General features: G+C 42.7%; 1 protein-coding gene and 1 long non-coding RNA gene across 2 annotated transcripts in view; both read right to left on the minus strand.

Moving 5' to 3' along the window:
• LOC119503690 (POU domain, class 2, transcription factor 1-like) overlaps window positions 1-25,090 on the minus strand; it is a 111,397-nt gene that overhangs the window by 78,601 nt on the left and 7,706 nt on the right. The gene's annotated exons all lie outside the window — the stretch shown is intronic.
• Window positions 1,398-23,564, minus strand: LOC119503691. Its single transcript, XR_005210370.1, has 3 exons — window positions 23,554-23,564; window positions 23,125-23,133; window positions 1,398-1,470 (listed from the first exon to the last, which is right to left on the minus strand). It is a non-coding gene; the product is annotated as an uncharacterized LOC119503691 (long non-coding RNA).

Raw genomic sequence — 25,090 nt, forward strand, 5'->3', positions numbered from 1 at the left:
TGTGAGGGTGCAGGTCTTATCCACGCAGACCCCTCGCCATTTTCAGCTTTTTCGTTTCAGCTCGCTGCGGCCGACTGTGGTTTGTTTGGGTGACGAATACGGAACGGATATGACATCACATTACTCAGACTACAACAATAAAAGCGGTAACTTCCTTCTACCTCCGCATAGACTCAAATGAAGCAGATATATCGATTCTGGCTTTAAAAAAAATTATTTCAAAATTGTAAAAAAACAAAACGCAATAAATTCAATAGCTGAATCAATGTTTTTTCCCAACCGTAGTGTTTCACCTCATTTACAACAGGATGCAGCAAGGTTTATGGCAAATGTAGTGTTAATTTTGGGAAACTCTTGCACCAACACTACCAGCGGTGCACAACAGAGGCTGGAATACATCAGCTATCAACAAATCACAGTTGTTCTGACAATAATTCAAATGATACAAGCAGCACTTTAAGTATTTCGTCATGGGTCTCCAAATAGCAGCAAGTGTTCAAAAGGTATACATATTTTCACAAGAGAAGAAGAAAAGCTAGTTGTAGGAGCTAAAATCTAATACTTTAGCTACTGAGGTGATTAGCCCTGGACTGACGCGCTTTTCGCTGTAGATGGTACCTTTAGTTGTCTGTTGTGCTGTACAAAACTGATCCTGAGTCCGCTCGTTGGTTTTACAATAATAGTTCATTTATTCTTAATATGGTATTAAGGAAGCAAGTCCAGTTACCATAGCAACGAGTAAACAATAATAACACGGCAAACAATTCAGCGTCCCTGCGGTCAAAAACCATTTGCCCTTCCGGGCTAAACCCTGACGCCAACAACACACCTCCTTACCTATATACCCGTGGCTGGGTCAATCAATTAATACAGTGCCACCTAGTGTTCGTAGAAGTGAATTACATCCCAACCTCAGTATGTCAGCATCATGTTTTGGCTCTTACACTAGTAATACATGAAAATATTTACTTTGACAGTAAACTAAGGAACACCACCATCTGTGGCAGAAAAATCACTTCAGCACAAAGCAGCACTTCACTCTCGGCATTGGCCTCTTTTCAGATCGTGGATTCTATTTCTAAAAATCAAGAGATTTATTCTTTATTAGAAATCAAACTTCTTCTCAGTTACTGTGGGATCAGCAGTGGAGACAGAATGTCCCTGAAACCTTCCTGACACTGAGAGCATGGTGGCCCCCAGGATGGCCCCAAAACCTAGTGCCTACATTACCCACAATGCAACTCGACCCCTGAGGTCAGAGATTCGAGTGTCTGATATTGGCTAACGTAGCCACGAGCTGCTAGCCTCACGCAGAGATGAGCAGTGGGCTACAGATGTCTGGTAAGATCACTTCTTTCTAACTCCACAACCCCAGATTTCTTTTTATTTCCAGACTTATAGGCCCTGTTCAGACCCGGTATCAACATGCGTCCTGGGTGATCGGATCACAAGTGGACAGCTCTAAGTACACTCAAGACGCATTAAGGACGCATTGAGATCTGATCACTCAGATCACATTCAGAGGTGGTCTGGGCCACATGTGACCACATTCTGTTAGCAGTGTGTAGTGAATGTGTCCTGGGCCACATTAAGGACCTCCTACTCATCTGATGTCCCGCTGGGATCCGCGGGATCACCGCGCCCCTCAGGTGAATAAACAGGCAGACACGGGCGCTTGTCACCATGGAAACGGCCTCTGTGCTCTACTGTATGTAGACTAGGCACGCAAAGTGCATTATTATCATACTGTTGGCGATGTGTCGGTGTTTTTGTTCCGCTGCTTTGCGCGGAGCTGACATCCGACCACCCGCCCACCTGTTCTCTGTCCTCCCCGGCTCTCTGGAGCTCTGTACCCCTACAGGCTGTTGTCTGGCAAAAGCAGCGGTGCCGGCACCGGCGGCGTGGACGTACAATAACCTTTTATTTTGATGTTAATACAATGTACCAGAATTAACGAATATGTAGGATATTACTGCTGACATTCATGCAATATTACGTCACAACCTCTACTGTATTATCCGTTTACTATGTGATTATTTGCATATAGAGCGGGGAAGTGAGATCTGATCACAAGTGGTCACTGAAGACGCATGTGGAGACACATTTTAATGCCAGGTATGAACAGACGTATTTAAAGCTGTCCACTTGTGATCCGATCACTGAGGACGCATGTTAATACCAGGTGTGAACAGGGCCATAGTCTTCAGCCTCAAGTGACATCACTTGAGGCAATCTATCAGACTTCCAGAAGTTTCATCCGGAGCCACAAAAGGCTTTATACAACTCGCCAAGACCTGTAAATGCACTTTGTGTAACATTGGTTCAGTTCCCTTTAAAGCTAATTTGGTTGCCATTGAACTTGGCCACCTCCAACACATTATCACTTATTACCTACAGTAGGGCTGTCGATCGATACAAATATTTAATTGCGATTCATCGCATGATTGTCCATAGTTAATCATGATTTATTGCAAATTAGTCGCACATTTTTTTATCTGTTCAAAATGTACCTTAAAGGGAGATTTGTCAAATATTTAATCCTCTTATCAACATGGGAGTGGACAAATATGCTGCTTTATGCAAATGTATGTATATATTTATTATTGGAAATCAATTAACAACACAAAACAATGACAAATATTATTATGAATATTATTAAACCCTCACAGGTACTGCATTTAGCATAAAGAAATATGCTCAAATCATAACATGGCAAACTGCAGCCCAACAGGCAACAACAGCTGTCAGTGTGTCAGTGTGCTGACTTGACTATGACTTGCCCCAAACTGCATGTGATTATCATAAAGTGGGCATGTCTGTAAAGGGGAGACTCGTGGGTACCCATAGAACCCATTTACATTCACTGATCTGGAGGTCAGAGGTCAAGGGACCCCTTTGAAAATGGCAATGCCAATTTTTGTTCACCAAAATGTTACACTACTTTGGAGTGTTATTTAGCCTCCTTTGCAACAAGCTGGTATGACCTGGTTGGTACCGATGGATTCCTTTATAAAGAAATTAGTGGCGTTAAAACAAATTTGCGTTAACGCACTATTATCATGTTAACTTTGACAGCACTAATTATCACACATCAATTAAAGGGGAATTCCATACTTGTACTCATAAATGTGTCCATTCTGCTTATGAGTCATACTAACATTGCATTGTAGAGATCCTGGCAAAACAATGTACTGTATATCGGGGTAAGACGTGTCAATTTAAATGAGTGAACACAGAAAGTAGATTGCTGAACTGATTGTGGTTAACTGCACGGGGATCTCATTCTCAATCAACTTGCTGTTCAATTGCTGGAGTCACGTTTCCTGAATCACTACAATGAGGCGAGAGCAAAGTTATTATGACCCATTATCAGAACGGCCACAATTATAAAAAAATAAGACAAAAAGTGTTCATTTCCTTTTTACACCATGTAGTCAAAAGGATGTTACAACAATTCTGATCATTCCCATCCGATATAAAAGGCAGAGGAGGATCGTTGTGGTTTTCTCCTGAGTGCTGACCTGATAACATTTTAGTACAGAGTATGCACACTTGAGTAAGCATCGTATAAAACACCCCTTGAGGATCATCTTTACTGTGTTTACGGCCTCTTTGGTGCTCAGCTGCTCCACAAACATAATCGAGGATACGACAAAACAAAATCTTTTTACTTTAGGGCTCTAAATTATTTGAAGTTAAATCCGGCTATGGCGCATGTATTTCTTTAATTTGACTAAAAGACAGGATGCATGTCCTCCACATTGTTCAGAAGATTGACATGCACAGTGCAGCCTTTGTGGCCTCCGCATGTGGTTAAAGTGTAAAATGAAACTAATGTAATAACCACAGAGCCTAGAAGGGATGAGGCTTTTCATGGAAGAAGATTTATAGTTTTTGAGTGCAGAAGAATCTCCATTTCCTGAATTAGAAGCAAACTGACCCCGGCCCTGCCGACAATAGTTGGCGTGTAGCGTTAGAACATCTGCCAGATATTAGTCAAACACACCATTGGCTGAATGATGAGGCTTCTGAGGGGGTTGTAAATTACAATGGGAAAGAGGGGTAATATCCATCAGTCCATCCATCTGTGTGTGTGTGTGTGTGTGTGTGTGTGTCCAGACCCTTGGACAAAAGGCCTGCTGCTGCTACGTTGGCCAAAAGCTCTGCTGGTCAGACTTAATGAACCCTACCCTACCCCCCGCTCCATCACACACACACACACACACACACACACACACACACACACACACACACACACACACACATATATAAACACAACGCCCATCCCCCCGGTGGCTCTCTCTCCTCTCCAACTCTACCTTGGCCTGCAGTGGCTGTGTCACTGCTAATATTGACGACACCCCCCCCCACCCCCCCTCTCTCCCCTTCACCCCCTCTCCCTCCCCCCCTGCTTTGGCCGGCAACCGCTGTTGTCCACATCTCACCTCATCCATAGTAGACAGTATTGATTTTCAGCACGGAAAATAAAAAAGGCCATGAATTTTAATGCCTCACTGTCTGTCTGTCTGTCGCCCTCCCGCCCTCTCTCCCCTTTTCTCTCCCTCTCCCATTCTCTTAGTACTCATCTTCACCTCCTCTCCTTTTATTCTCAGAGCCATCTTTCTCTCTCCCTTTCTCTGATGTATCTCTCTGTCTGTCCATCCTTTCCTCTCTCTCACTTTCTTTCTTCTCGGACCAATGCTATCTCTCTCTATCTGTCCTTTCACCAAACCCACCCACCATCATTCTCTCTCTCTCTCTGTTTTTCTTTCTCTCATTTTTGTCTTGAGGGAAGAATAGGGGGAAAAAAAGTGGGGAGGCAGGTGTGGAGGATGCAGTGATGTGTGTGTGTGTTTGGGTCATCTGCCATTTCCAAGCTTATACAGCACCAACCTTGTTAACTAATCTGGTGTGTGTGAGGGAGGACAGGGTGTGGAAGTGTGCGGTGGGATTTGGAAAGAATACCAATATTTGAGAATAAAAAAAATCTTATGTGTTATTAAAACATTAGCTCATTAAAACCCTCTAACAGACAGTATTTGATCATTATTTTGTTGAACCATCTGAGAAAAAAAAATTCTGTCTGTAACACCAGCGAGCTGTTTCACGCTGTCTTACCTTCGACTATGGCTGCAGCAGAGCTCTATTGGATTTTTCCTGTTTTTCAGATGGTTATTAAGCCTGAGAGTAGCCACTGGTGACCACTACATTTGACGCTGGCTAATGCTGAGTGAAGTGAGGAAGATACTATAATAAGAAAGCAGAGCCAACTGTTTTCCTCATCTGCTAGAATCATGGAATCATGTTTCAACAGAGGTCTTTTTTCCATTTTACACATATTCAAGAAAATGATACACGCGGTGTGTGTAATTTCATCAATATGAGGGTAAAACTGCAGTAGTGAAGGCAGAGAACTGACAAGCTGGAACATAGTGATTTCACCACTCAGGAACAGAAGAAGAAAGTGGCAATTGCCATCAATGACAGGTTGCACGCTTCTGTCAGCGCAGACTGCATATCATCGTTGTCAGGCAAAATCTCTGTTTTTGCAAAAAGCGCAATTTTCAGGAGCGGAGAAAAAGATTTTCTGTTGCTGAAATTGTAATATCGGGTGTAAGCTTTCATGGTTCATGTAACTCACTTAGTACATAAATAACAAGCTTTCAGTTACATGCATTTCCTTTGGACAGCAGTGAAATTCTTTTTTTCAAAATACTGAAACAGAATCCTCTGTGCCCAACAGGTTTAAACCACCAGCTGACTACATATGGGACAAATGACAGTAACGTGTAGTCAAACCAGCTACCAGATGGACCGAGGACACAAAAAGATGAAGATAACCCCTAAACGCTACAGATCTCCATCCAATTTGGGGAAAAAAATTATACCTCAAGTTAAATGTTCCAAAAAATATAGAAATATGATTTATTTGTCACCGGCTTATTTTACAAATCCACACTATTCATTTGGACTAGGTGTCATTTTGCACAAGTCAAGACATGTGAAAGGGTTTGCACTCTTGAATTCAGGCGTTTCAATAAGTGGTGTCAGCTGTGTGCAGCCAAGGTAAAAAGACTCATATCATTGACAAAATATCATAATGTAATAAATGGATTGAAACAAAAAGTCTCTTCTTTTTGGTCAGTGTGTGGGTACAGTATTTTTCATATGATATTGGTGATATTATTGTTTTTCATGCACTAGATATCTTGTTTTAGTGTTAATATTGTTATAGTGTGTGTCTTAGTGGGATAAGTGAATTTTAGTTTAACAAATAACTTTCTTTTGTCTCAAGAAGATTTTTCTCTGTTGAACTCATTATAGCACACTAATATGTAGGTCAAGGCCAGAAAGAAACACACAGTCATACACACACAAACATGTCCATATAGAGTATATATATATATATATATATATATATATATATATATAGTATATACACACACACATGCACAGTGTCAGCAAAGACAATAGCTTCACCTCAGTTGAATGTCAAACAAGCAACACAAGAACTATTGATTGCCAGCAAGTGTCCAAACTAATTCAGACAAGTTCTGCTAGAATCAGTGTTTGGACTATGGGGACTAACACACTCACATAACTCACACAATTGGGCTCATTGAATCTGCAAGAGTGTCCGCTTTCCAGTAATACAGTCATACACAAAAGACTGTTTGGTTTAGAAATATTCTATAAAAATATGAAATACACAATTTTTAGAATGAAAATAACATATTTATACTGCATGCACGTTTTTGCCCAAAACTGCATGGGATTAGCATGTCTGTAAAGGGTAGACTTGTGGGTACCCATAGAACCCATTTCCATTCAGATATCTTGAGGTCAGAGGTCAAGGGACCCCTGTGAATATGGCCATTCCAATTTTTCCCTCTCCAAAATGTGTAGCATTATTTAGCCTCCTTCCTGACAAGCTAGTATGATATAGTTGGTACCAAATGCATGTCGTCTTGTTTCACATGATACCAGTATGTTCACCCTAGCTTTAAACCTGAGCTCCCTACAGCCTCTTAAAGACAGTAGTGTCAGCTGGATGCAGGTCTCAGATGGTTAAAGACGAATGCTGTGACTTTAGTCTAAATATTTCTGTAATGTGTAAGCCCTCAAATCCATTTAAGTCAAACTTTTCTACTTAAAACAGCACTTTTAAACAGCTTCTGCAACAAACACACACAAATATGCATTATACACACAAACAAAGAATACACAGGTTACCCTTAAAATGGGAATGCTGTGTTATAAAATAATCACCTCTTTTGTCTGTGTAAAGGTACAATCCCAGTCATTCTGTAGCCTCAGCATATAGTATTACGCTGTAATACTACATACATCTCAGAACAACCATTGCCAGCTGGCTAGCTTTGGCTCTTAGAGGGCAGAAGTCATTCTCCATTTGCTGGATAACCTTCAGGCCAGCTCAATCAACTGTCAGTTGGGATGCTTTCAAAACAAACTGCGGCCCATTATCAGCCAGAATGCCCCAAACACAGGCACTGGGTTAAATGTCAGATGCCTAAGCAAATTGGTTTCACACTTAACGCATCCTTGGTCTTTGTAAGGCTCTGCATCCCCTCAAGGAATGTTACTTAGCTTTAACAAGAACACAAAAAAACCCAACATATTTATATGTTTCCTGAGGTTAATATGTGTGGAATGTACAGTGTACAATAAGATTTCTATTATTATTATTTCACACTGAGTGGATGTGCTCTGCAGGCCAACAGTGCTGCGCTGGGACAATGGAAGTGTTTTTCAGTATAATGAAAGCGTAGTAGTTATTGTCAGTAGATGGTTCATTCATTGCATTCATTCAATGCCACAAGTACAAGTTGAAGGACAGTGCGTGTGTGTTGATGTTGTATGTACACTCCATTTGTTAGTGGATATATTATAAGATGCGTGTGCCTTCCAATAAAAAGAAATTAGGGCGCTCATGAAAAAAATGTAAGTCGGGAGAGCGTCGACTTTGTGCTCCAAACTCACAAAAGAAAACATGGATAAGAGACATCATTAATTTTTAGAACCCTTATAATACGTAAATACAAATTCTTTAAACACACACACACACACACACACACACACACACACACACACACACACACACACACACACACAGACACTTAAATCCTCTGCCCAACGCAAACTAATACAACCCTTACCCGCCAAAACCATCACTTTCAAGCCTTCCTCACTGACAATACACAAACACAAGCAGCCTCCCAATCCTGTTAATCCACTCATCCACTCAATGTCAAGTCCACCGTCTGTGCGTCCGTCTGGCTAGCTGACCCGGGCCCCACCCACCTTGACCTTGACCCCGACACGGCAGCGCCAACCCCCAAAGCAGGCCCCTCAGCGAAGGCTACAATGGAGCCTCTTGACAAAAACGGAACGACTTAAGATTGTAAACGTGAAATGCTGCACTGCCCAACATCCTAATAAACAAATATTATAAATAAAATAAATAATTTGTGTGTATTATACTGAAAGGTGTTTACGTTATTTAGCCTACCCTCACTGATAGGGATGCACCGATACCGATACCAGATTGGATATCGGGCCGATACTGACTCAAATATCTGGATCGGATATCGGTCACAATGGGCCAATCTATTAAATTCAGTTCTATGTTTATATATATGTTTAGGTTTTGACCGATTTGTTGCTGCATTAAAATGGTTTACAACTGAATTGTAATACCTGTTAATTTTGAAGATTGTTTTATCCAAGTTGATGGTTTACAATTTATTATTTTAATAACAAATAACAATTCATTAAATTGATGTTATGTTATCTATGTATTTATTTGTAACATTTTGTTTTACAAAAATAGGAAAGCAATATTTAAGTCAAGCATGATGTTGTCTTACACATAAAAGAATGATCCCAGTCATTTCCACACAGTGGGGCAAACAGCTTATTAATTAAAGCTGCAGTAGGCAGTATATGTTTTTAGCATCATTGGGCAAAAATTCCATAATAACCTTTCAGCATATTGTAATTCAAGTGTTCTGAGAGAAAACTAGACTGCTGCTCCTCCTCATGGCTCTGTTTCAGACTTTAGAAACATCTAGCCCGTGACGGGAGACTTTGACCAATCACAGGTCATTTCATTGAGAGAGAGAGCGTTCCTATTGGCTGTGCTCCGGTCATGTGACTGGAATTTGGCGTTCCTTCATCAGATTTCACAACGGCGGCTGCGTCATCATTTTACAGCTAAACAGTACACTACAAGATGATTCTGAGAACATCTGAGGAGAGAAATAGACATTAACGTAACATAATATTGATTCATATTTGATCAGCGCTGCCTAGTTTGACCGCTCAGTCGGAGTTCAGAGTGATTGACAGCCGGTTCTCATAGACAGCAGCTGGACAGCAGACCTCAGATCAGCTCTTACTGCTTGTTTTCCTCCGGTCTGTGAAATCTTGCAGATGCCGTTAGGAGCACCGGAGGACACAGAGGAACATGATTATTTTCAGGTTATCTGTTTCATGTACTACTGTCACGGTATAGTGACCATTTTATAAAAATAACTTTTTTTAATCATATTTGCTCCAATCTGGCCTACTTCAGTTTAAGACACTGGTATCAGATTGGTACTCTGTACCGGCCGATACCCAAAGCCCAGGTATTGCTATCAGGTATCGAGACTGAAAAAGTGGTATCGGTGCATCCCTAATCATTGATATAAATGTAGTGGAAAAAATAGTAGAAACAATAGCAGCACAAGCTTCTTCCTCCTAAATGATCATACAGTTGAATCAACACCTCTCTAAAAAAGCCGAACATTCTAACCTTCATGACGGTAGGATTTATTGCAGGACTATTAGACTGCATTAGTTTGAGCTTGGCGAACTTAATAAACTGGCAACTGCGTGCAGGTCATCTATTTTAAATACTTAAACCAAGTTAAAGTCAAATAACTGAGCTTAATTATAAAATAAAATAAGTTTGACTTGTTCTCTAAGTAATATGATTTCCAGCCTTAATGGCAGATTAAATCAGCAGTAAAAACAGAACTGACCCCAGCTTCTGACCCCAGCCCATCCCCACAACACCGGCCCACCATCTCCCTCTGACCCCCCATCACAATTGGGCAGCCAAACACTAGTTCCCCTCCCTCCCTCCCAACCCCCCCCCCCAACCCCGGCTGCCTGCCACCAGGTCTGGTCTGTTGTGGCCTGGCCTGGCCCCGGATGGCCTGGCCTGTCCCGGGACTTGAACTTGAGACGTGACACAACAGCCTGGCCAGGCGTGGACAGATGAAAGAAAAGAATAGGTGGGTGACGGCTCGCTTGCATATGAATCGCCGGGGCGACAGAGAGGGGAGGGGTGGGGTTAGGGGGTTAAGGGTAAAGGTCAACCCCCCGCATCCTGGGGTCCCGCACAGACCTCTCCCTAACTGACGAGCAGACAAAGGAGATGCGGAGGGGGTTCGGGATGACACGGGGCGCTGAGCGCTCGGACCCCTGCTGCCCCCCTCCCTCACCGGGAGGAAAGAGGGGAGAGTAGGGGGCTGGGAAATGAACACTCACAAACACACATATGCATGGACACACACACACACACACACACACACACACACACACACACACACACACACAGGCAGATGCGCTATGCAAACACACTTAGGCTCACATGTGCCACAGCTGAGGGACAAAAACACTTGGACACGCACTCTGACAAACAGACGCCCACACACACTTAAGTCCATTTCATCGGAAAACACACACAAACACACACTTGGGCCTCAACTCACATGAATGATCACACTGAGGACATTTGCATCAATATTTTATCACGCCTAAATTCAAACGCTAACATTTGTGCACACTGCTGTGATGAGCACAGGGAGCACTTCACTCATTATCCCATAAGATAAATTCAGTTTCTGTAGCGGTGTTTCAATAAACCACCATATGAGATGCAACTATCACAACCTCAAGATAAATAACAATCTATTTCAAGTTTCAAAATGACCACACTAATTCACAAAAATCATACACGTCTTTATCTGTAGGTTCCAGATTGCCAACAGTCTCTACCAGAATTTGTCAGCTGATTAGAGAAACAGTCCCTCAACTGAGAGGTCACAGGATCGATTCCATCTACGGGTCATGTGTCCTTGGGCAACATAACAAATTTCTTTTACGCCGCAGCCTGACCCTAATAAACGTTTGATTTTACAACCCAGGGTGATTATGACTTACACATGGGCTGTATATTGCGTGGAAAACTTAATTACCTACAGAGTAGAACGAGGAAATATATCAATTTAATGGCGATAGCTTGATGTAATGACTATATCTTCTGGGACTGTGGTTATTGTGATCATACCTGGCTCAAATGTTACAGTCTTCCTGGTCCATTGCAGTTAAGCTGATGATGTTTGGCCACAAACTCATGTTGCTAATCCTTTTTTCCCTCTCATATTATACCATCTAGTTTAGATTAAATACTAGGGCTGGGACAATACACCTATCTCCCGATTCTATACTATCACGATACTTGGCTGCCAATTCGATATGTATTGTGATTCGATATTACGATTTATTGAGATTTTTGTTAACTTTTTTAACACTAGAAAACGGGCAAAAGTAGAATCCTACTCTTCTAGGGACTTTTACTTTGGAAATATCTAAATTAATTCAGTAAAAATGTTTGATTTTCAGCATGTATGTAGTCAGAGATGTCCTGATGTCAAATATATCAGTCAATGTCAGACATGATTTATTGATTTTTTCCAGCATCCAAAAATCAAAGAATAAAGACATTTCCCTCACAGATTAGTGGTGTTTTCTTTTTAATTTATAATGGACATGTAATGTTTTAATACTTCTGGTGAATATAATCCATCAATCTGATTTCCATATATATATTTTGTATATACAGTTCCCTTTGTTAACCCCTTATTTTGAAAACCAGAAGTAGTCATGCATGTATACTTTCTCTAACTCTTAGGTGGTCTCTAGCTCTCCCGTCAGCTCCGTTCTCTTTATCCATCCATGGTCAGCTCCATCGGGGCCGTTTCAATGCAGAGAACAGAAATGTCAGTATATGGACGGTCTACAGTTGTAGCGTCGGTCCATTTGACCACGGAGATGAGAGCGACGGCCGGCTCCATTACTGCGATACGATACCGTTTCCTGTCCGTGACAGAGTCAGCATGTAGCTTTAGCCGTGATGTCTAGCTCTGCTTTTCCTGCAATGTGTGAAACCCAAAGTGTTTCCATCCTTTACTGGATGTGTAGTGTTTAACATGGGAGGGTGCAGGTCGTATCTACGCAGACCATACTCCATTTTCTATTTTCTCCTATCGACCAGCTGCGGTTTGTTTTGGTTGACGGATACGGAAAGGATCCAACGTCGAGTTACTCAGACTGCAACAATAAAAGCGGTAACTTCCTTCTACAAATATAGCGATTCTGGCGTTAAAAAAATCGATTTAGAAATCGTAAAAAAACCCTATTAAATACTGTGTGAAAGAGCCAATAATCAGATCCATAATTGAGTCACATTATTGACACTGAAGTACCGAGTCAGAAATATGATGCTGTCTGATTGTGTCAATATTTCCCAGCTCTACTATGGAGGCCAACTAGGTGCAAATAAACTGAATGCTTTGTCTTCTCCGGTAATGGATGACTGACAGACTGTCTGAGTGAGCTGCCATCCAACCATGTTCTCTGACCCCCGACAAGACTGGAGCTGCAGAGCTGGTAGCAGAAAACAACCCTATGTGTGTGTGTGTGTGTGTGTGTGTGTGCGTGTGTGTGTGTGTGTGTGGGTGTGTGTGTGTGTGTGTAACAGAACATGACGATGGTCATCGGTGATCCCTCACTGCCTTGGGCGAACACTAGCTAAATGTACCTCACTCAGTCAGCGAGACACTGACATGGATAGAGGCTTTGCATGTGTGTGTGTGTGTGTGTGTAAAAGCCATGCATCCAGATAGCGATAGCTGTGTAGCTCCAGCCACCATGTTTAAGCTAAGCTGCTGTGTTGTGTGCTATCACTGCTGCTGCTGCTACTGCGGTGCTGAGATAGATAGGAGGATTGGGGCAGGCCGGGGCCCTTTCAAACCCCCAGAGAGCAGAAAGGGAGTGAGTGCTGGGCCTAAATGCAGAATCTCCTTAGCTTATACCCCCGAGGGGACGCAGACACAGGGCCATTTTCTGGGAGAGAATCATGCCGCCAAGCGGACAGCGGATTTACCATATTCATACCACTCTTTAGAGAGGAGGAGGAGGAGGAGGAGGAGGAGGAGGGAGAGGATCTTCACCTGTCCCATTTCGCTGCTACGACTGTAAGGCTGCACCAGCTCGCACGGCCGCTAAAACCCCTAGGGGAAACCATTAAGGAGAACCTCGCTCACTCCCCACATTTCTCTCCCTCATCCCCCCATTTCTGCCTCCCTCCCCTCCCCACATCTCGCTGCCTCCCTTTTTCATATGAAGTATGAAGCCTCTCTCATTCATTCGATATCCCCACTAATAAGGCAGGCTAGTTCAGCCAAGGCCAAAGCTAAAATCCGGCAATATCGCCTGTCTCTATGTAGAAGTGGCAGGAATAAAAGGGGGGGGTGGGGGCGGCTGTAAACAGCTATTTTCCAGGCACACAGGCCCTGATGAAAGATGTGTAGCTGCTAAAAAGTACAGCTGGTATATTGCTGCTGCTGCCAGCATGGAGAAAACAGCCCAGATTCATATCAATGGCTTTGATTGAAGCACCGGGAGAAACCCGCCGGAGGACGGTTTGTCAGAGATGTCAACATGTGTGTGTGTGTGTGTGTGTGTGTGTGTGTGCGTGCGTGTGTGTGTGTGTGTGTGTGTGTGTGTGTGTGTGTGTGTATGTGTGTGTATGTGTGTGGATTAGGATTTGTCGAAAGATTTGTTTAGATACCTGCGTGGAATGAAGTGTGTGTGTGAGCATGGTGTCCGCAGCATGTTCACCACAGTGTGTGTGCGTAAATAAGTGTGACACTGCCATTGTGTGTGTTATTTGTGTACATGCACGTCCCTGTGTGTGTGTGTGTGTGTGTGTGTGTGAACTATGTAGATTGAGGTAGGGAGTGTAAGAGAGAGGGGCAGGCAGGCTAACAGATTCATATCCAATATGAAGAGGTTAAAGTGACGAGTCCAATCCTCCCCACAGAGCAAAGAGAGAATGAGATTGAGATGCGGGAGGAGGAGGGAGAGCAGGAAGGAAGAAGAGGAGGAGGAGGGAGGGGTGTAGTACAACAGATTAATTTCATTTCTGGACTGAGTACTCCTCTGCTGAAGGAAAAAAAGCAGAGGATAATAAAAGAGGATAAAAAATAAGAGAGGAGGGTGGGGGTGGGAGGGGGGTGGGGGGGTGGGGGGCGGGGGGGCAGTGATAAGCAGGAGAGCTGGGAGGAGAGAAAAAAAGGGTAAAGAAAAAAGAGGGTTTTTTTTGCTTCTTTATCTGATGTAGTAAATGTGTGTGTACTGTATGTGGGAGAGATTGGAGCCGCGGAGTGTGAAGACGATTATGTGTTCAAAACTGCTGTTGAGTACGTCTGGCCTCTGTGCATCTGAGGGGGGATACATCGCAACTTCACTGGCCGACTAAGGTACTTTAAATCATGTAGAGCGGCAAAAAAAAGCATTTGACTACAGGTCCGAGTGAAAAGCCTTCTCAAATATGTCCTGTTTTAAACAGAATCAGAAATGTGTTGTTGTTTTAAGGGGGGGTGCTTTAGATATACTTCTCAATCAAATCAATTTAGAACATCTATCCTTTCTCCTCCTGTCCTCACTAATTTGTTTTAACGCCACTGATTTCTTCAGCGCATTCACGCAATCAATCTTTTGGTGGTTGTAAAGCTAGAGTGAAGATACTGGCATGATATGAAACTAGAAAACTATCGCTTTCCAGGAATCCATCGTTACCAACCATGTCATACTAGCTTGTCGCCAAGGAGCATTTTCAAAAGGGTTCCCTTGACCTCTGACCTCCAGATCAGTGAATGTAAATGGGTTCTATGGGTACCCACGAGTCTCCCCTTTACAGACATGCCCACTTTATGATAATCACATGCAGTTTGGGGCAAGTCATAGTCAAGTCAGTACACTGACAGCTGTTGTTGTCTGTTGGGCTGCAGTTTACCATGTTATGATTGGAGCATATTGTTTTATGCTAAATGCAGTACCTGTGAGGGTTTCTGGATCAATATCTGTCATTGTTTTGTGTTGGTAATTGATTTCCAACAATACATATATACATGTATTTGCATAAAGCAGCATATTAGTCCACTCCCATGTTGATAAGAGGATTAAATACTTGACAAATCTCCCTTTAAGGTACATTTAGAACAGTTGTAAAACAATCAACAATGAAATATTTCAATGGATTGACAGCCCTACCTTTAGATATCCCTCTCATTCCTATCACTTTCGACCATCTGTCCTATTCTTAACGATTTTCCTTTCATGGCAGACAAACAGTGTCTCCTGTAGGTTAGATTCTCCAGCTCAGAAGCAGTTTAGCAGCTTTAAGTAGGAGTATAATGTCAGCGGCACACGTTGAACCAGTAACCTTTTGGTTGCTAGGTAACCTTCCCAACCAAACAGCCGTTTGTTATATTTGATGTATAGTTAAATATGTATGAGTGTAGGTATTAGAATGCATGCTATCAATAATGGTTTGACCAATATCTCACCTGTAAATGCGGTTGTAAATGGGAGCTGCTTTAGATGCACTTGATTTAAAGTGATATTCCACTCTCTCATACATTGTTAAATATCAATGAGCTGAGATGTTTCAGGAGTTATTACATGATGAAGTGGTTTGTGATTTCTTCCTACATTTCCCAGAGTGCCTTTTGACAGTAGCCAGAGAACGAGCCTGAACTTGTTGTCAGTTTTATGTGTCACATAAACAGCAATAGTGAAAGTGACAGTGTTTCCAGTCCAGAGAGACGTATGCAAAAAAACAAAAACCACCCGGTCTTACTGAGGACTCCACTCTGCAGTGGTTTCACTCTGTACGCTTGTTACACATCGGTACAAAATGGTAGGTCCACAAAGAGGGCCTTGCTCTCTCCATCGGAGCGTCTGAGACCAAAACCTAATGTTTTTACTGCTGATGTTTCAGACAGGTGAAAGATTTTTTGCCATTAGACTCCACTGTAGTTGCTGGAGATGTCCGAATGTGACACCGTGCCATCTGTTTCTATGAGGAATCTGAAAATTACACCTTCAAACAACAAAATGGACCCAGAAATGCAAGGTACATAGCCAGCAGCTGTTTCTTTGTGTGTGGTTGCGTGGATTTTTTTTGCTTTAACTCACCAGGCACTCAAACTGGATTCATTGCGTGCATTAGATGCAGTGCATACAGCCCATCCAAGTACTCACTCTCTAGCATTGCTCTTAGTCTGTTTTAATGCTTGTTGAAACTGCACATCTACAGTACCGCTTTTTTCCTTTTTCTGCCGCGTGTTGACTCGGAGGCAGTTGAAGAAGACAGTCAACAAAGCAAAAAAAAGGAATCTAAGGTTAAGGCAAATTCGTTTTAACGCTACTATTTCCTGTAATACATTAACGCAACTTTAGTTTCAGTTTTGACCATGCTCAGTTTTAAAGCTAGAGTGAAGATACTGGTATGATATGAAACTAGAAAACCTAATGAATCCATTGGTGCCAACCATGTCATAAATAACGCTCCAAACTTATTCTAAATTTTGGCGAGGAAAGACTGTCTCGGCCATTTTCAAAGGGATCCCTTGACCTCTGACCTCCAGATATGTGAATGTAAATGGGTTCTATGGGTACCCACGAGTCTCCCCTTTACAGACATGCCCACTTTATGATAAACACATGCAGTTTGGGGCAAGTCATAGTCAAGTCAGCACACTGACACACTGACAGCTGTTGTTGCCTGTTGGGCTGCAGTTTGCCATGTTATGATTGGAGCATATTGTTTTATGCTAAATGCAGTACCTGTGAGGGTTTCTGGACAATATCTGTCATTGTTATGTGTTGTTAATTGATTTACAATAATACAACTCCCATTTTGATTAGAGTATTAAATACTTGACAAATCTCCCTTTAAGGTACATTTTGAACTTTGAGATAAAATAATGAGTGATTAATTTGAGATTGATCAAGATTGTCTATGGACAATCATACGATTAATCATGATTAAATATTTTAATCTATTGACAGCCAAAATCAAAACACTAACATTTAGTCATTTTTGATGTTTGTGTGCCCACATCTGGTGGACGGTACGCTTAAGAGCAGCATCAGCTGTACGGTCCGCCGAAAACACCTTCTAAAAGCCCTTGAGCTTGTGGTCTGGCGACAGCATATGTGGGTGAAAATGAGTCGCAGAGGGTAAGTGCATGTATGTATTTGAAAGCGTGTGCATGTGTGTGTGTTTGTGTGTAATGTGGGTAGGGGGTTAGTTGAGTACAGCAGATTGAAGCACTAACCAGAGCACTCAGATTTATTAAAAAGGGCCGGATCCAGTGCCTGTCCAACCCACCCACTCCCTCCAACCCCTCCTTTCTCTCTCTATCCTCTATTGTTGTCACTTTACTTCTGTCTCTGTGCATACATACAGCCCCCCCCCCATCCTGCATGATATTACGTTTTTCACTAAAACCCCTTCACAGTCACCGCTGGTCCCTCAATAAGACGGGCTGAAGAGAAGGAGGGGTCGGGGGGAGGAAGGAGAGGAAGGATGTGGTGTTCCTGAGGTAAATGGGTAACCCCAACCCCTCCTCCCTATCCATCCTCCCCTCTCCTCACACACCCCCTTCCTCTCCCCTCCGTTCATTACCATAACCCCTGTCCGCTAAATTAAATTGGGGGGTTTAAATCTCCTCTCTTCCCCCCAAAACAGCGCTGACCACCAGCCAAGGGGATGGATGGGTGGAGAGAGGAGACAAAAGACGTGGAAACCAATCTAACTAACCCCACTTTTGTCATCCGACTTTATTAGCTAAATGTATCAGCGGCGGGAAGAAACGCTTTGAGTGCTGCAGGGATTCATATTGCTTGGGAACACACACACACACACACGCACACGCACACGCACAGTTACAGACATGCAAAAGGGGCGCACAAAGGACACGCGTCGGCTCTCTGTGTGTGGTTTATTCGATACAAACTACGAGCATAAAACGTCCCCGCGGCGCTGCAAACGGCGAGATTACATTACAGTGGCGCACATAAACATGCAAACACTCAGAGAGGAAAGTGTACTCAAACACAGGAATACACACACTCACAAACACACACCGTTCTGCTTATCCACGGCCTTGTCATTTTAATCTCTATAAAAAAGTCCTACAGCTTTGAGACGGCAGACGCACGCATCAAGACCAGCTTACTCACACTTCCACAGAGAGGGTTTTTTTGCGTGAGATCACACACGGGCTTCATTATGTCAGAGACCTGTGAAGGAGGACAGGAGCCTTTCCTAAGCCCTGTTCTCTCTATTCATGCAAGCTGGGGGACAAGATCACTGCCTTCAGGTTGGCACAAAAGACCAGCACTTCTGTGTTACACACCCAAGCAGCAGGCAGTGATGGACATTAGCTAACAGATAAGCACACACACAGCTGCTGGAGATCACACACATGTGCAGAACAGTACAACCTTCTATACACCCATCAACACATTTGAAATATAGATTTGTATTCATTATGTTACCTAAAAAGCAACGTTTTCTGATTATAGTTACAGTGCTTCGAAATTTTTGACTACTGCAAAAATGACCGCAAATTACTCACAAGAATACCTGCTACTGGTCTTCATCTTAACAGATTTAGCACAGGACAAACTGGGCTTCAATAGAAGTCTGGAATTGGCTAGAAGGATATATTTCCCATTAGTCAGTTAGTTGCTTTGTCTTCCTGGCAGCAGAATGTTTCAAAAACTGAAAAAAGTTTCTTTATGGAAGCTGGTGGAAAGACAGGTCTTGGCCCAAAAATATACAGATTACGTACTGGCTGTGATCTGGATCAGGGATTAAGAGAATAACACCATTCTTTTTTTTTTGCAATAACAGTAAAACTTAGTGAGTCAAAGTCTAGGTTTTCAATCCTGAGGGTATGTGCGGTCAAGAAACCAATATACCCAGGCCAATATACCTTTATACCTATATATATATATATATATATACACCTTTCCCAAACTCTGTGTTTTTCGTTTTAATTTTTCTGAATTCTGTGTTTTACGATTTAAGCACATTTTGTCATCATAAAGAGTTTCTAATCATGTGGTGGAAGAATGAAATTTCAACAAGTCAATGAGAAAATATTCAAAATGTAATGAATATCAATGAGTTTGATGTAACTAGGGCTGTCAAAGTTAATGCCAAAACACGCTAACGCAAATTTTTTTTAACGCCATTAATTTCTTTAACGCATTAACGCAATCGATATTTCGAAGGTTGTAGCGGGCTCCGTTTTAAAGCTACAGTAAATATGGCATCATATGAAACTAGTCCTTAGATAGATAGATAGACCTAGACACTAAATCTGAGAAATCCATCGGTACCAACCATGTCATACTAGCTCGCGTGAAGGAGGTTAAATAACACTCTAAACTTACGTTACATTTTGGCGAGGAAGAACTGGAATCGCCATTTTCAAAGGGGTCCCTTGACCTCTGACCAGGTCAGTGAATGTAAATGGGTTCTATGGGTACCCACGAGGCTCCCCTTTACAGACATGCCCACTTTATAATAATCACATGCAGTTGTTGTTGTTGCCTGTTGGGCTGCAGTTTGCCATGTTATAATTAGAGCATATTGTTTTATGCTAAATGCAGTACCTGTGAGGGTTTCTGGACAATATCTGTCATTGTTTTGTGTTGATAATTGATTTACAATAATAAATATATACATACATTTGTATAAAGCAGCATATTTGAGTAATAAATACTTGACAAAACCTCCCTTTAAGGTACATTTTGAACAGATAAAAAAATCATAGGGCTCTGTAATGTAAGTGTTTGAGCAGATATCTCCACTCTGCCTTTGCCTTTGAAATATTCTGCCTGCCTTTGAAGCTGCTGAGATATTTCAAAAGCAATTCAAAGGTTGGGTAATCCATTGAATTAGCTATATAGTAGCTATAATGGAGTACATGTTCACACTAACAAACAGTTTACATGAAGATAAGGTGCTATGGAATGTTAATAATTAACCGTTAACCGACATTAAGAATTTCAACTGATTAACGCTATCGGTTAAACAGTTCAAATAAACATTAAAGATGAAATAAAAAGCTGAGCAAAACTCAGAGGAGGGGCTTGTCATTTAAAGGAGAAAAGCTGGTCCACCTTAAGAGAGTCTGGCGTTGCTAACGCCGGGGCTAACCGCCTTCACTGTAATCAGCAGGTGACTGGCAAGACACGGGAGCAGTAGCATTTATTCACCGACAAATAAACTGTACACACACTGCTACTGTTACGTTTACAGCTAGAACGCCACCGATAACCCCACACTCACAACCGCCACACACACACACGGTCTGTCGGACACTCGCTAACGTAACGCCGGGTTGACAAGAGCACACCGCCACCCCGGACTCTCGCTAAAGTTACGCCGTGCTCACTGAGTACGCCAGGCAGACCAACAGCTGACAACCTTGCAGCTAAATAATGTGGTGGAGCCTCACTGGGACACTACACGCAGCAGCGTGGCTGCTACAGGAACTCTCCCGGACGGAAGAACCGGGGACTAAGTTGTCTGTTTTGCACATACAGTATACTGTAGCTGGTGATAAGTGATGGATTTAACCTGTTTGTGAATCGGCTTTTCGTTGCAGCTGCGTGAAACGCACTAATCTTGTCGGTTAACGGTTAATGATTAGTTATCGAGGGTCGGTTATCGGTTCCATTTTTTTTTCTTCAAAATTAGCATCCCTGGGTGCTAATATAAGACATGAAACGCTACACAAAAGGAACACTTGAATGTTGAACCACCAACGCACACACACACAGGTCTGAGGTTGTGTATAGTGTGAAACCTCATTATTCTGCTTAATTAGAAGGTGAGCAGCAGCCCTGACCTCAGACCATCCGCTAATCAGTTGAACAGCCTTCAGGTCTTTCTCTCCCGCACTCACCCTCATGTTCTCTTTTCTTTCTACCTTCTACCTTCTTCTGGCCGAACACACCCGGTTGCTCACGGGGGCCAAGGCGGGGAATTATAGTGATGGAGGGAGTGAAAGGAGGGATGGAGAGGAGCGTGAAGAGAAGGAATGTGAGCTATGAGGCGAGTGAATAGGCACGGGGTTCTTTATGGCATTTATGTGCGCGGAGGAGAAAGCCTATCGACGGACACCTTGTCGGACAAAGGGGGAGCCCACACTGAGTGCATTCGATTAGGGGTGCGCATTGGTGTTAAACCAAAAAGGGTCCCCTGCTGTGCCCACGATTCATTATTTAGCAGGGGTGTAAAATGGACACTGGCCTGTTTACACACACAAGTACTAAGATGAGCCATCAGAGAAGCACACATTTATTTTCACACACACACACACACACACACACCAGTAATAAGTACTCAGTAAGTACACTGGTACTCATGTTTACACACAGAAATACCAGAAATGTACTCACAAATAGCCACAAACACACACTAACACACACACTTACATTATGATTGGCGATTACAAACCCAAAGAGAGTGAGACACGACGCGGGGAAGTCAAATATAGCCTGAGTACAGCCAATTTAGCCCTTAATGGTCTTTGTGACCATCAAGAGCACAAGACAAAGATGACTGTCCAATGGAGGGTGCGTGCGTGTGTGTGTGTGTGTGTGTGTGTGTGTGTGTGTGGGTGGAGGAGGACAGTGTTTACCTAGATTCCTTTCCTTCTATATGTGCGTCTAATGGCCTATGAATGTTTCCACGGTAACAATGACAGTTTGAGCTGCTTGGATGGACCGACATACGGACAAGCAGCAGAGGGGAAGCAGAGTTCAGGTGACCATATTTGGTTGTGGGGGGGATTTTTATTTCATATCTGCACAGCAGGTAGTGTCCACGGTGTGAAATGACTTTTATCATCTATGTGTAACAAAGACAAAAGGGTCTGCATGTGTGTGTGTGTGTGTGTGTTCCCTGCGGCATTCACAGGTTTGTGCATGTGGTAAGGTAATGTACAGAGCATGTATGTGTGTGTCGAGGATAAGTTATAAATAAGATATATATATATTAACTGGGTATGAAGCTATTTACCAGGGCTGTCAAAATTAACACGATAATAATGTGTTAACGCAAATTCATTGTAACGCCACTAAATTCTTTAACGCATTAACGCAACTTGTGATTTAGCCCGGCCGCTATTTGAGCTATGGAGGTTGTACTGGGCTCAGTTTTAAAGATAGAGTGCAGTTTGGGGCAAGTCATAGTCAAGTCAGCACACTGACACACTGACAGCTGTTGTTGCCTATGAGGCTGCAGTTTGCCACGTATTAAATACTTGACAAATTTCCCTTTAAGGTTCATTTTGAACAGATAAAAATGTGTGATTAATTTGCAATCAATCGCAATTAAATATTTTTATCGATTGACAGACCAACTATTTACATTTGCTTTTAATCATGAGGTGTGTGTGGTAGGTTCTTTGCAGGAAATATCTGTTGGCACGCAGAAAGCGATGCGTTCAATGCCTAACAGAACCTAATCTACTGTCTACTGTCAAATGTACTATCTACTTTGGTCTTCAGTAAACATACAGTAAAGCTCAAACTCCTAATGCAAGAAAAAAGATGGCAATCACAGTGTTTCTCTTCCAAGTGAACTCAGGGAAATGTAGTGTAGAAACACCAGAGTAAATATTGTCAAGACGAAAATGTTGTTAAAAGAATCTCCCTAACAACCTGTTTAATGTGATTTGGTGTGTAAGTATCATTCTCATGAAGTAATACAAACGTTCGCTGAAAGCGTGATGACACTGAAAATGTTTCCAGTGACTTTACGGTACATACTGTGTGAAAATGTGTGAAAGTGAAGTACACGTGTAGGTGTCCAAAAAGTGTGTGTGAAGGTAGCGTTGTATACGAACTGGTTTGACAGCGGAGCCGGTCAGTGTGCATGTTTCCGTGAGTGTGAACATGTAAATACTTTGATATCTGCATGCATGTGTTTCAGACAGCAACTACGAAGCAGATGCATCCGCAGATAGAGTTTGTGTGAGTGTGTGTGTGTGTGTCTGTGCGTGTGTGTGTGTGTGCAGAGCCCTGGGTGGGGGTGAGGCGGCTTAACGCAATAAAGCATGTTGTATTGACATCTGTGTTGTGTCTATTGATTCCCCATTATGGAGCTAACAAACCCGCCTGGACGCTTTGTCATTCGCAATCACGTTAGCACCGGGACTCACCGACAACGCAGCCCCTTTTAAAATCTGATCCATACACACACACACACACACACACACACACACGGAGAGAAGCAGGTGTCCTCACATGCACACACTTTCTCACATTCCTACACATTCACGGCAATCGTTCATGTCATCACACACACCCAGTCCACCCACACACACGCACACAAGTTAGAACCACAAATTCTCATGCAAACATATCAACAGTGCACACACGCACACAGCAATGGGGTGGCGGGAGAGTAGTCAATGCTGGCTAATCAATAGCGGTGGAAGGTTAAAACCGCTCACACAATGGGCAGCTATGAGCTTGCGGTTTCCAGATAAACCACACATGCTGGACAGATCCATAACTGACCTCAACGTGCAATTATTGAATCGTCTACATGTCTGCCTGCTTCATGCGCACACACACACATGCACGCACGCACACACGCACAAATAAGCATAAATGCATGGATTTTTTGTCTCTTCATAAACCACAACATTTGCACACAGCTGCAGACATACAGTATATATACAACTGTACACAGACATAGTCCAAATTCCTGCTGATACACACCTCTTTCACCAACCCTGTCTCCTACAAAATTACCATCCCATACAACTAAACTGCATACTCAATTAGGTTTCCACGGAAACATATTTCCTCCCAGATTAGATCGCACTTTTAAACAGTTTTAAGGTCCCAAGCCGACAGTTTGGGGCCGTCGGTGAGCAGCTGTCAGTCTAATTTTTGTGGTGTGTCCCGCACTGTTGGTGCTAGTCTGCCCGTGTCGGAGGTTTTGCGGCCGATTCAGCATGTTGAATCGGCGGCGGAGCTCGTCGGTGAGAGAAATCACTCTGATTGGCTGCTCAGCTTAAATGAGTCAGTGCACGAGAAGAGAAATGGAAGTGAGGAAAGCAAGCCGACCAGTAAAGTCAAGAGGAAAAACACAGAAGGCTCTTCTCATTTTTCATCTTCATCTCATCTTCATCATTCCAACACACGGATATTTTCACAGCAACATGAACATCTGGAATGAAGCTAAGTGGTGAGTGAGATTGGTGTGAAAATGGTCGGCAGATGCTGCTGCTTTGTTTCATGTACGTATCATAACAGCTGGTATATCAGCAGCCCTCTGTCTTCCTATTTCCCTTTTTGAATGACGAATACAGACTATAGCCGCCACACAGGCTCAGAACGTACGTGATAGCAACTTTTTTGCCAAGACAAAGGCAACAAAGGCGACATGAGGCGATGCAGCAGTCGGCATTCATCACCTCTCGTTCTTTGAAGTCGGCTTGGTGTGTCTTGGCCTTTAAACACGTTAACGTTGTAGACCTTTCTCCCAAAAAACGCAACTAAACTAATTCATTAGGTTTAGTAAAAAAAAATCATGGTTTGGCTTAAAATGACTACGAAATTGAAATAAAACACACAAAAAAATTGTTTTTAGGTTTAGGGAACAAAACTACTTGATTAGGTTTAGTAAAAGACATCATGATTGAAATAAGTGCACGTTGACTTTTGGTTTCACACGGGACATGACCAGCGTTTTTCCTGGGTGAAAGTCCTGTGTTTGTTGGACCTATCCAACCTCCTCTATGTGCGGACTTCCGCGGACTATCACTAGAAACGTATTTGTGATACGTCAAAAACAAACGGAATGCACAACAAAAAACATTTCCCTCGAAACGTAATTCACAACGCAGTT

This window comes from Sebastes umbrosus, chromosome 15, assembly GCF_015220745.1.
Source record: "Sebastes umbrosus isolate fSebUmb1 chromosome 15, fSebUmb1.pri, whole genome shotgun sequence".
Classification (NCBI taxonomy): domain Eukaryota; kingdom Metazoa; phylum Chordata; class Actinopteri; order Perciformes; family Sebastidae; genus Sebastes; species Sebastes umbrosus.